The sequence below is a fragment of the Notolabrus celidotus genome, chromosome 8 (genome assembly GCF_009762535.1).
Source record: "Notolabrus celidotus isolate fNotCel1 chromosome 8, fNotCel1.pri, whole genome shotgun sequence".
Lineage (NCBI taxonomy): Eukaryota > Metazoa > Chordata > Actinopteri > Labriformes > Labridae > Notolabrus > Notolabrus celidotus.
This window is the reverse complement of record NC_048279.1, coordinates 1827730-1837835: the sequence shown is the minus strand read 5'-3', so window position 1 is coordinate 1837835 and position 10106 is coordinate 1827730. Positions and strand designations below refer to the sequence as shown.

The following is a 10106-nucleotide window of genomic DNA, read 5'->3' as shown; positions in this document are numbered from 1 at the left end:
ATGCTGCAAAGTGCTCTGCTCATGGTGGATTAAGATGAGATCAGACTGAGTCCTGTGTATAAGATGGAACTGGATCTGATCCTGTCTTGATGTTGGGTCTTTGTTAATAATATAACATAGAGTACGGTCTAGACCTGCTCTGTTTGGAAAGAGTCTGAGGAGAACATTTGTTGGGATTTGGCGCTTTATAAATAAAGATTGATTGATTGATGTCAGACTTGCCATGTATGTGGTTCATTATTTTTCCCATTCTCCTGCACATGCTTGCTTTAGACACTCAAAACTATTTAACTACATCTAGAACATTAAGGAGATATGGCTCAAGTGTTACTCCTGGTTTCACAGTAAATAAATGTTGGAATGAATCCATGTTAGGACCCACAGTTCAGACACAAATAGAGGCAGGGATGAAGTTTTCAAAACAGGGTTTTAATGAGAGTAAGTGCAGGTAGAGTTCAGGTGTCCAGGGTGCAGATGGTGAGTGACTGGCTGGCTGTGGTTGCGGAGCTGGGCGTTTGAAGTAAGTTGCTTGAAGATCTGGTCACAAGGAGAGACAAAGTTAGTTTCTTTCACAAGAAAAAGGATTTCAAAAAACACTTCTGAAGAAAGGACCTGAGCTGAACACCACACTTGGTAAACAAACGATCTGACGAGGAGTGGAGGACTGAGCCGGGCTTAAGTAATGCACACAGAGTGGACGGCTTGATTGATGATTAGCAGCAGGTGAGCAGACTCGATTGCAGCAAGTTGGTTGAGTCCACCCCCATCTTCAGGTGAGCAGGAACACAAGACAAAACACACAGGGAAAGGGAAACAGAAGAAATGAGAGGGGAGGAGACTAGGGACCTCACAATAAATACACATTTCTGGACTTATGATATAGTAGAACTTCTACAACAGCCAACAACCTCGTTCAACAGAAACATGACTGCTTATCAGAAATGTCTTATACTTAAATGTCTGAATTGCCCATACTTGTTCCCAAAGAATCAAAGATAGACAGTTACAAACAATGGTCATGTAAAACGTTCAGGGTTACATTGGAAAAACATTAAGAAGTACCAAGACACAGCACGCATACAACCCCACTTTAAAAACACTGAAATATCCTTTTAATGTGCACTCTTTAGGGAGAAAAAGTTAAGTTATTGTGTCTGAACATAACCATGACACAAAACCAAAAATAAAGCATGTTATGACCTGTTTCCATGGTGGCCATAGTCCTATTAAACATATTTCCTCAGAAAACTGCACACTAAGATATAGTAATGCAACTTTTAAAAAGTGGAAAACAAAGAAAAAGAAAAAGTTAATTTAACATTATATATGACACTTTAATGTGACTTTCCCCGCTCAACTAGTTACAAGTGTTAGCTAGCATTTATGAAGCTAACATCAACAATAGCTCACTATTATCGACCTTGAAACATTAAAAATACATGACAAAGAAAGGTGATGAACATCAATAGAAGAAATACTTACTGTAAGATTATATGCCAATTACTGTCAAAAAATGAGCACAAATCCACAGAAGGTATTTTTCCATGTGTTGACTGCGTTCCCAAAGATCGACCGTTACTGAGGTGACTGAGGTTAATGACGTTGGTGATGTCAGACGCATGCACTGATGTTGAAATAAAAATAAAAGTCAAGTGAAATCATGTTTTTGAAGTGAGGCTTACTAGTTCATGTGAATCAAACATTTTCAGTATGTGTAACTTATAAATGCACAAGAAGTCACAGCAACTCAAAATATTTCAGTTAGTAGAAATTCAATTCTATTAAATTACTTACTATAATTAATTATTTTGAAGGTTTGGGTTTACAGTGTACAGAGATGTCTCCAGACTCTCTGAATCTTTTAATTATGTTATGTACTGTACACGATGAAATCCATTCATTCTTTGTCATGTTACTCTGAGGAACATCATTCAGAAACTGTTGAACTATTAGCTCACGCAGTCTCTCACAGAGTGGGGAACCTCTTCTCATCTTTCTTTCTGAGAGACTCAGACTCAGTTTATTCAATTAAAGGCTTTAATTGATCAGAAAACCATCATAATCTCTTTTAACATTTAAGTATTTTCAGAATTCTGGTTTTATTCACCAGTTTTCATCAGACTCTGCATTCACTTCGCTCCCTCAGACATAATCAGGTTCTTTGTTTTTGTTTTGCAGGTTTGATGAGAAATAAAACATTGCCTTCCTCTGAGTGGAAAGATCCCGACTCTCCGATTTCATCCGCTCATCTTATCAACACGCCTGATACCCTAATCATTAGGGGAGGAAATTGACTTTTCACTTTGGAAAGAAAGGAAGGAGTAAGTGTAGAAAATTAGAATAACAAATAGAGTTCTGTTGGAGACGGCCGCAGGATATAAGAGCATTTATCGCGGAGATGGTTTTATATTCATAATTCTGCAGAAAAGGCTCAGCTTGATGTTCTCTGTCTGAATCAGGCAGCAGCAGCAGCAGCAGACACACGTTCAGCAGGGAGAGAAACAAAGCCTTGAGGGCTGCACAGAACAGAAGCCAACAGACACTTCTCACTCTCAATCCTGACAGTCAGAGCGACTCCATGGAGCTCGCTCGCAGACTGGTTTCAGGAGGCTGACAGAGAACATCACCGCTCTGCCCAGCCCGAGTCACGGCTCCATCAAACACTGCTTCTAACGTTGATCATTTCTGACAAATCCACCACTTATACATTTCACATGATGCATGCCTCTGTACCTTAATGTGGTCCTGAGGGCAGCTGTGCCTCAGCGTAGAGTTGGTCATCTGTCAGTAGGATGGTTGGAGGTTTGGACCCAGCTCCTCGGTTCACACGTCTGTTACAATCCTGAGTGGATCACTGTCACGTCTAGGAGTTCATTTATTTGTTTTGACCTTCCTCGTGTTTCATGTCTTATGTTTCCTGTTTTATTTTGAAGTATGTTTTTTTTGTCTCTCGTTGCAGATCCCTTTACCTCCTGTCTCCTGTGTTCCTGTGTCTTGTTATCCCTGCGTCTCCTCTGCATGTATTCCCTGTGTCACCTCCCTCCTGTGCCAGTTCATCTTGTCTTAATGTCAGCGTTACAGCAACCATTTCTGAGCAGTTTGCTTGTGTATGACCAATTCTTCAGGTATTTTAATTCAGCTTTTTGAACTCCTGTTTTTGATACCTCTGCATATTCTGATTGCTCTCCCATGTACCGACGATGGGGCGCCGTTTGTAAAGTTGTGCACACTGAAAATAACAGCTACAATCTCAACATTTAGCTCCAAAACATCATTTTTATCACATTTAGAGGAACATTTGTGATCTTCTTCACATTTAATTTTGTTGTGAAAAATATGAAAAGTTACAATCCCTGTTAAAGCTGGGGTTGGTAATCAGATTTAGATCCACTTTTTGTTATACTGGTTAAAATGATCTTTATGTCCTGATGGTAATCAATACATAATGTGTTCTTAAAAAAGAGTGAAGAAAAGCTGCTATCTACAGCCGGAGTAAACCTGGGAAAACACCAACCAATCACCGTTTTTTGGGTGCCAAAATTTTAAACCATTCAAATCCTGTCCTGCCGTTCTGCCCGCCTCCTATGCGTACATTTCCCTAGCGTGCACTCCGACTCCCAGTCTCCTGCCTCTGCTTCCCCTGACTCTATTTACTGCCCCTCTCGCTCGACCTCGGGCCTGTCCCCTCTGACCCGATGAGGTGCTTTGATCAGGACTGTAGTCCGGATCAGAGTCTGAAAAGCTCTCATCACGGGGGCTCTGACAAGCCGACGAATTAATGACATTTAGTAAGTCCTACAGAAAATGTAGATGTACTGTAGCGTCCGTCCGGACGCTGTAGTGATGACGAGCCGATTCGTGAACACGTTGAGTTTTACTACGCCAACCAACAAAACAACAATCAATGTTTGAAAGACGGAGTCCTGAGGAAATGCTACATTCAAATTCATGCTAGTTTTCTGAGACTACCAACCCTAGCTTTAAATCTAAATGCTAAATATAACTCATCTGCCTGCTGAGAAACATCTCAATCTACAGGTAAACCCTGTCATTATTAAATGGTTTTATTCCCTCTTGACTGACAGGTCACAACAAGTCATTGTAAATGGTTCACTCTGCTGTTCAAATATGTAGTACAGGGGTACCCCAAGAAGCTGTGAGCTCTCCTCTCTTATTTACACTTTATACCAACGACTGCAGAAGCAGTCATCAAAGTAACTTTGTCATGACATTTTCAGATGACACAGATATTCTAAGTCTTTTGAATGTTGACGATTGCTCTTCTATTTATCTCAATGAGGTTTTCTCATTTCAGACTTGGTGTGAGAAACATCATCTTATTCTGAACACAAACAAAACCAGAGAGACTTCTGGGTGGCCGTGTTAGGGGGATGGCTGCTTGAGTTGAGGGCTCTCCACCAGTATCCCTTAATTTATTAATATGTAAGCATTTCACACCATACAAGCTTGTTGTTTTAGCTATCAAGAATGCCAGATCCAAAAGGAAAGGTGACAACATCTTTAAAAGACGAAGATATCAAATCTATCGCAGAAGTTGTGAGAACTTTGTTACGGGAGGAGCTCGATGCTAGCTTGCAACAGGTGGCTACCAAGCTAGACGCAATGCAAACATCAATTACCACGAGAGTCGCTTCAGCCGAGGGAGAGCTAACCACCCTGAAAGCTAACGTGAAGAAGGATTCAACCGCTGCCTCCACTGTGCAAGGAAAGATGCTCAATTTTGAACAGAAAACAGATGTTTGCTGATTTAGAAGACTGTAACAGGAGATGCAACATTCGTGTTTATGGGCTACCGGAGAACATAGAGGAGGACGCCCCCGTGCAGTTTTTGGAGAGAATGATTCTGGTTTTGTTAATTTCCCACATGCAGCTTAGGATATCTGTATCGCTTTATGAAGCCTTTTTTTTGATACTCAAGCAAGGCGGCAGTGTGAATTCGTATTGGGCGCCGTTAGTACCAAAATAAAAGCATCATAAAGCGATACAGATATCTGAACCATAGTTTGTTAGTACTGACTCCTACAGGTTATAGACGGACCGCCCGCCGTAAGTGTTTTAAAGACAGTTTTGGAGTCCACAAAGAGATTTCTCAACGCTCAGATACAGAACTGACCCAGTCTATGGTGCGGACAAGCTAAGTTGCTATTGCTAAGTCTGTATCTCTTTATGAAGCTTTTATTTTGGTATTTCCACCAGGCGGCAGTGTGAATCTGCATATCAGCTAAACATTTAGGATCGCAGAGCAACATTTAACATTTAGATTTAACATTTATATTCAACATTTAACATTTAGATCAAACATTTAACATTCATATTTTTTTTTTTTTGACATAACAAAAAACAAACAAACAAACAAAAAACAAACACCCCCCCCCCCCAAGAAAAAACAAACAAACAGACAAACAAAACAAAACAGTAATAATAATAATAATAATACAAGAACACTTCTCCTGTTACAATAGATGGTAATCTATACAAATTGGAGTATATAAATACATTAAATACAGACTTTGAAAAGCACCTAGTGAAAAAAAGAAAGATTCAACATGCTTTGAAACTGCATTGTCCACTTAGTTTAGTCATACCATTTAGTCATAGCATTCATATTTAACATTTAAATTAAATACATAACATTTATATTTAGCATTTGGATTTACCAGTGATTGTAACTTAATATATTTTTCACAACAAAATTAAATGTGAAGAAGATCACAAATATTCCTCTAAATGGGATAATAAAGTGACTTTTCAAAATTCACTCTACATTTTTATGAGTATTGGATCTAAATGTGGAGAATTGTAGCTGGTATTTTCAGTGTGCACAACTTCACAAACGGCGCCCCATAACCGACCTTGTGTTTTTGGATTAAATGGACTAAGAACTCTGGATCTCAGAGTCTATTTTATTGGGTTCATTCCTGTAGTTAAGTGGGACAATCAAGGGATACAGGCAGCAACATAAACGCTGGTGTACTAAGACAAACACACAGTTTAAAGTTTACAACCCACAATTTGTAAATGGACTGACCAGCTCTAGCACTGTGGATGCTTTTTTATCTCCAGCATGTTTCTGATGATACAAACTCAAGGATTTATTGAGCCATTGAAGGATCCAAGAGTTCTGGGCTGATATTTACCTGGTGGAGCTGAGTGGGATGTGAAAGTGATCACGAGTCTTTGCTTGGCGCAGCATACATCGTGTTGAGTAGGATGGTTCTGGATAGCTGACACACTGTGCCGATTCATATTAAATGTGAGAACTGGAATGCCAAAATGATCTTCCTGGCAGCGTGTGGAAGCCTCTGAAGCAGCTTTACAGGACGCTCAACGCTCCTTTAGACAGCGCCGTGCAGGTGTCGTTACAGGGTTTAAAGATGGATGTGTGTAATCCTCCCACATCACACTGGAGTTATTTCTCTGATAACTCATCTGAAGAGAAGCTGAATTTAAATAAGGGATGTATTTAGGTCAGTTAATTACCTTTATATAACAGGAACAACACAGAGAGATGTTTATGTAAATATGAATATAAATGACTAATCAATATGACAAATGAAGCTGATAGATACATGCCAAGCCAGTGAGTTTATTTTCAACAATGGGAACAATGATCAACTCAAACAAGCTTCTTTAGGAAAACACCAACAAAAGAGAAGCTGATGTTTCAGTAAGGAACCCCAAACACCAATCACTAAAATTACAATAACCAAATTAAATCACTTATTCTGAGGCCTTGAAGGAAAACACCTCTTTCAAATGAGAGAGTAAAACTGACTCTGGCAGACGTCCACAAAGCACACTCAGCCAAAAAGCCACTGGCCCTGAATGCCTCGGCTCCCTGCTTCTTTACTCTGCTCCTGCTTTCTAAACAGGCACAGGTGAGCTAATCACCTGTCAGTCAGAGAGCTGCAGAGATAGGGTGCATCTCAAAGCTCTAAACGTCCATCCTCGCGTCTCTTCCTCGCGTCTCTTCCTCGCATCTTAGTCCCTCCCACCAGAGATGCGAGGAAATGAAACCAGAGGAGAGAGGAGAGAGGAGATTTGTATTTAGAGAAATGAGACGTCCTCTCCTCCGGAGCGTCACGTGAAGCGACGTCGGTTTGTGATGACGGCTTTAACAGCTGTTTGTGTCTGCACACATGTTCACTGTAATAACTCTGATCAATATAAACAGTAACAGAGCTCTGTCTCTGTGTTTACATCTTTAACACACACCTGTTTAACACACAACTGTTTAACACACACCTGTTTAACACACACCTGTTTAACACACATGTTCACTGTAATAACTCTGATCAATATAAACAGTAACAGATCTCTGTCTCTGTGTTTACATGTTTAACACACACCTGTTTAACACACATGTTCACTGTAATAACTCTGATCAATATAAACAGTATCAGAGCTCTGTCTCTGTGTTTACATGTTTAACACACACCTGCACATGAAGAGAATCTGCTCTCTGTTTATTCTGTCCTGAAGCATCACGGATCCATTCATCAGTAAAATGTCTCATTATTAAATTATTTATTACTTTAAGGGAAAATAGAAACCATGCAACTCTTTTCAAACCCTGTGCTCATTAATGATCAGCCTCGTATGAAACTTTATTAACCTGACAGGAAATATAACAAGTGTTTTTACTAACAGACAAACTTTACTGTCAGACTTCTCTTCATGAAGAAAACAAGAACAAATGGGGAAACTAACAGGAGGAATAACTGATCATTAATATATATTCTATCAATGATGTTAGACTCTATTACTCTATTTCATTAGACAGTGAATCTGACAAAAACAATCAGATATAACATAATCCATCCTCTGTTATATTGAATTGATGATTTTGCGATCAGTATTTTGTTTTAAAATTCATGTCAAACACTTTTCAATCTCAGCTCATCAAATACAGACTGTTTAGAAACCAACGGATGTTTATGATCTGTTTCAGGGCACCCTCAGTGACTGTTTTAAGGTCTGTTTCAGGGCACCCTTAGTGACTGTTTTAAGGTCTGTTTCAGGGCACCCTTAGTGACTGTTTTAAGGTCCGTCTTTTCTCGGTTATTAAACTCAGCTGATGTTAAGTTTCGTTAAGTCAGAGCCGCTGCAGCGTCCAATCGGTGAGTGATATTCGATAAGGGGGCGTGTCTGTCAGAGAAAAGACTTCCGCAAAGTCTGCTCTCGTGTTTCCTCGATTATCCCTCCTCGGATCAGTCTCCTCGCTCCTCGCTCCTCTCTCCTCCAGCAGCGTTTAGAGCTTTGGGACGCAAGTTAAAATGGCGCGTCAGTAAGTACTTCCGGTTCGACCGAGGAGCGAGGAGCGAGGAGACTGCAGTTTAGAGCTTTGAGATGCACCCATAGACATATAAAGAATAGACGCCGCATTGGCTGCCGGGGCGCAAGAAATACAGCCGCCATCTTGGTCCGGTCATCCTACCCATGATCCTACCTGTAAACGTAAAACTGAAGCAGCAGAGACTTCAAGATGCCAGAGCACTGTGCAGCAAAATACCTATGATACATCACATATATCACATATCAGAATATTCTACTACTATTAAGCCCACTGTGAATATTAAAATATGCTGAATCATGTTTCTTGTACCTTCATGTATGACGTTTGCAGAAAACAAAAACCTGCATGAAGATCAGTTAATATTCAGCGAGTAATTGGTTCAATGCGCTGACACTTGATTGCGCCTGCCAAACATAACACTGAGCGGAGCGGGTGACCGGACCAAGATGGCGGCCCCACGGCTTGTCAGTGCCAATAGGTAGTAGCGGTCGATGCAGCGTCTACTCTTTATATGTCTATGGCTGCAGATGAAGAGCGGGAGGCATTGCACTAACCTGAGGATGCAGAAAGTGTCTGAACCTTAGACCAACAAAAAACCTGGTCCTGAGTCTGAAGTCTGTGCCGCACTACTCTCCTGATATTCAGAGTGTATGAGTGAGATGGCAAGATGTGCATTAGAGTTAACAATGCACATTCATCTGCTTGCTACACAGACAAGTACAGCAGTGCTCCCACTCACAAGGAAACCTCCTTGTGTTTGCTGATACAGTACATTTTTTATTGGCACAGAGGGATTGGGGAAGTATTTTTCCCTCGTCTCTATTCATCACGACACAGCTCTCTGTGCATGGCAAATCAGGGGATGGTGGAAGTGGAAGACGCCCTCAACACTAACTCCTCACACACCTGCTTCACCTCAGCCCTGCACTGACCCAAACTCCAGACTGAGACTGACACTGAGGTCTACATCATGCACGCTCTCTGGAACACACACAAACTCACACACTGACTCCCTCACACACAACTAAGAGTAAGGTGTAGGAATTGATCAGATTTTATCAATGTCAATGCCATTGTCAATTCTGCTTATCAATCCAATTCCTTATCAATTCTCCTGAAGATTCCTGAGTATTTTTTTGAGGGGGAAAAAGTAGTTCTACAGTGTTCTGCACCAAAAGGAACCACTTTGTCTTTTCTAAAATTAAGTCTGCACAAGACTGAACATGAACATATTCAACTTGAACATACTGAACAATAGGTGGACCTCATTCTTGGCCGCATGAGTCCGGACGTGGCCGTCAAGCCTGGATTGAAAGACTTTGAATTTTGAGAGGAAAAACGCTTTTCCTCCGGGGGTCATTGCAGAGGTATTTTACCCGCTCTCGGTGCCCCATGAGTCTGGACGTGGCCCCTCAAACCTGAGGGAAAGCGTCCCGACCCCGAAAGGGGAGAGGTAGGCGGGGGTTCGCCTCCCCGACGTGAACATGTTCACATGGAACCCCTCTCCACTTTGGCCTGACGTGACCCCCAAGCTTCGAGGCCGAGTGGACAAATGCTTCAGCATATTTGAGGTATTTGCACCTAGGAGTTCTGCGTCACAGAGCGTGTGACATAATGCAACGTGCCGAGACGTGACGTCGTGCTGGGAAATGAATCGTTAAGAAGAATCCATAACATTTGATCCATCCGATGGAATTGGAACCGGTTCCAAGTCGGATCCAGTTTTCAATTCCCACCCCTAACTAAGAGTTATGTTATTTTCTTAATCCTTAAGCATAACTATGAGTGC

General features: G+C 41.1%; 1 long non-coding RNA gene across 1 annotated transcript; it reads right to left on the bottom strand.

Annotated features, from left to right (window-relative positions):
- Positions 1-408: 408 nt before the first annotated feature.
- LOC117818083 lies at positions 409-763 on the bottom strand. Its single transcript, XR_004632297.1, has 2 exons — positions 613-763; positions 409-537 (listed from the first exon to the last, which is right to left on the bottom strand). It is a non-coding gene; the product is annotated as an uncharacterized LOC117818083 (long non-coding RNA).
- Between the last annotated feature and the right edge of the window lie 9343 nt (positions 764-10106).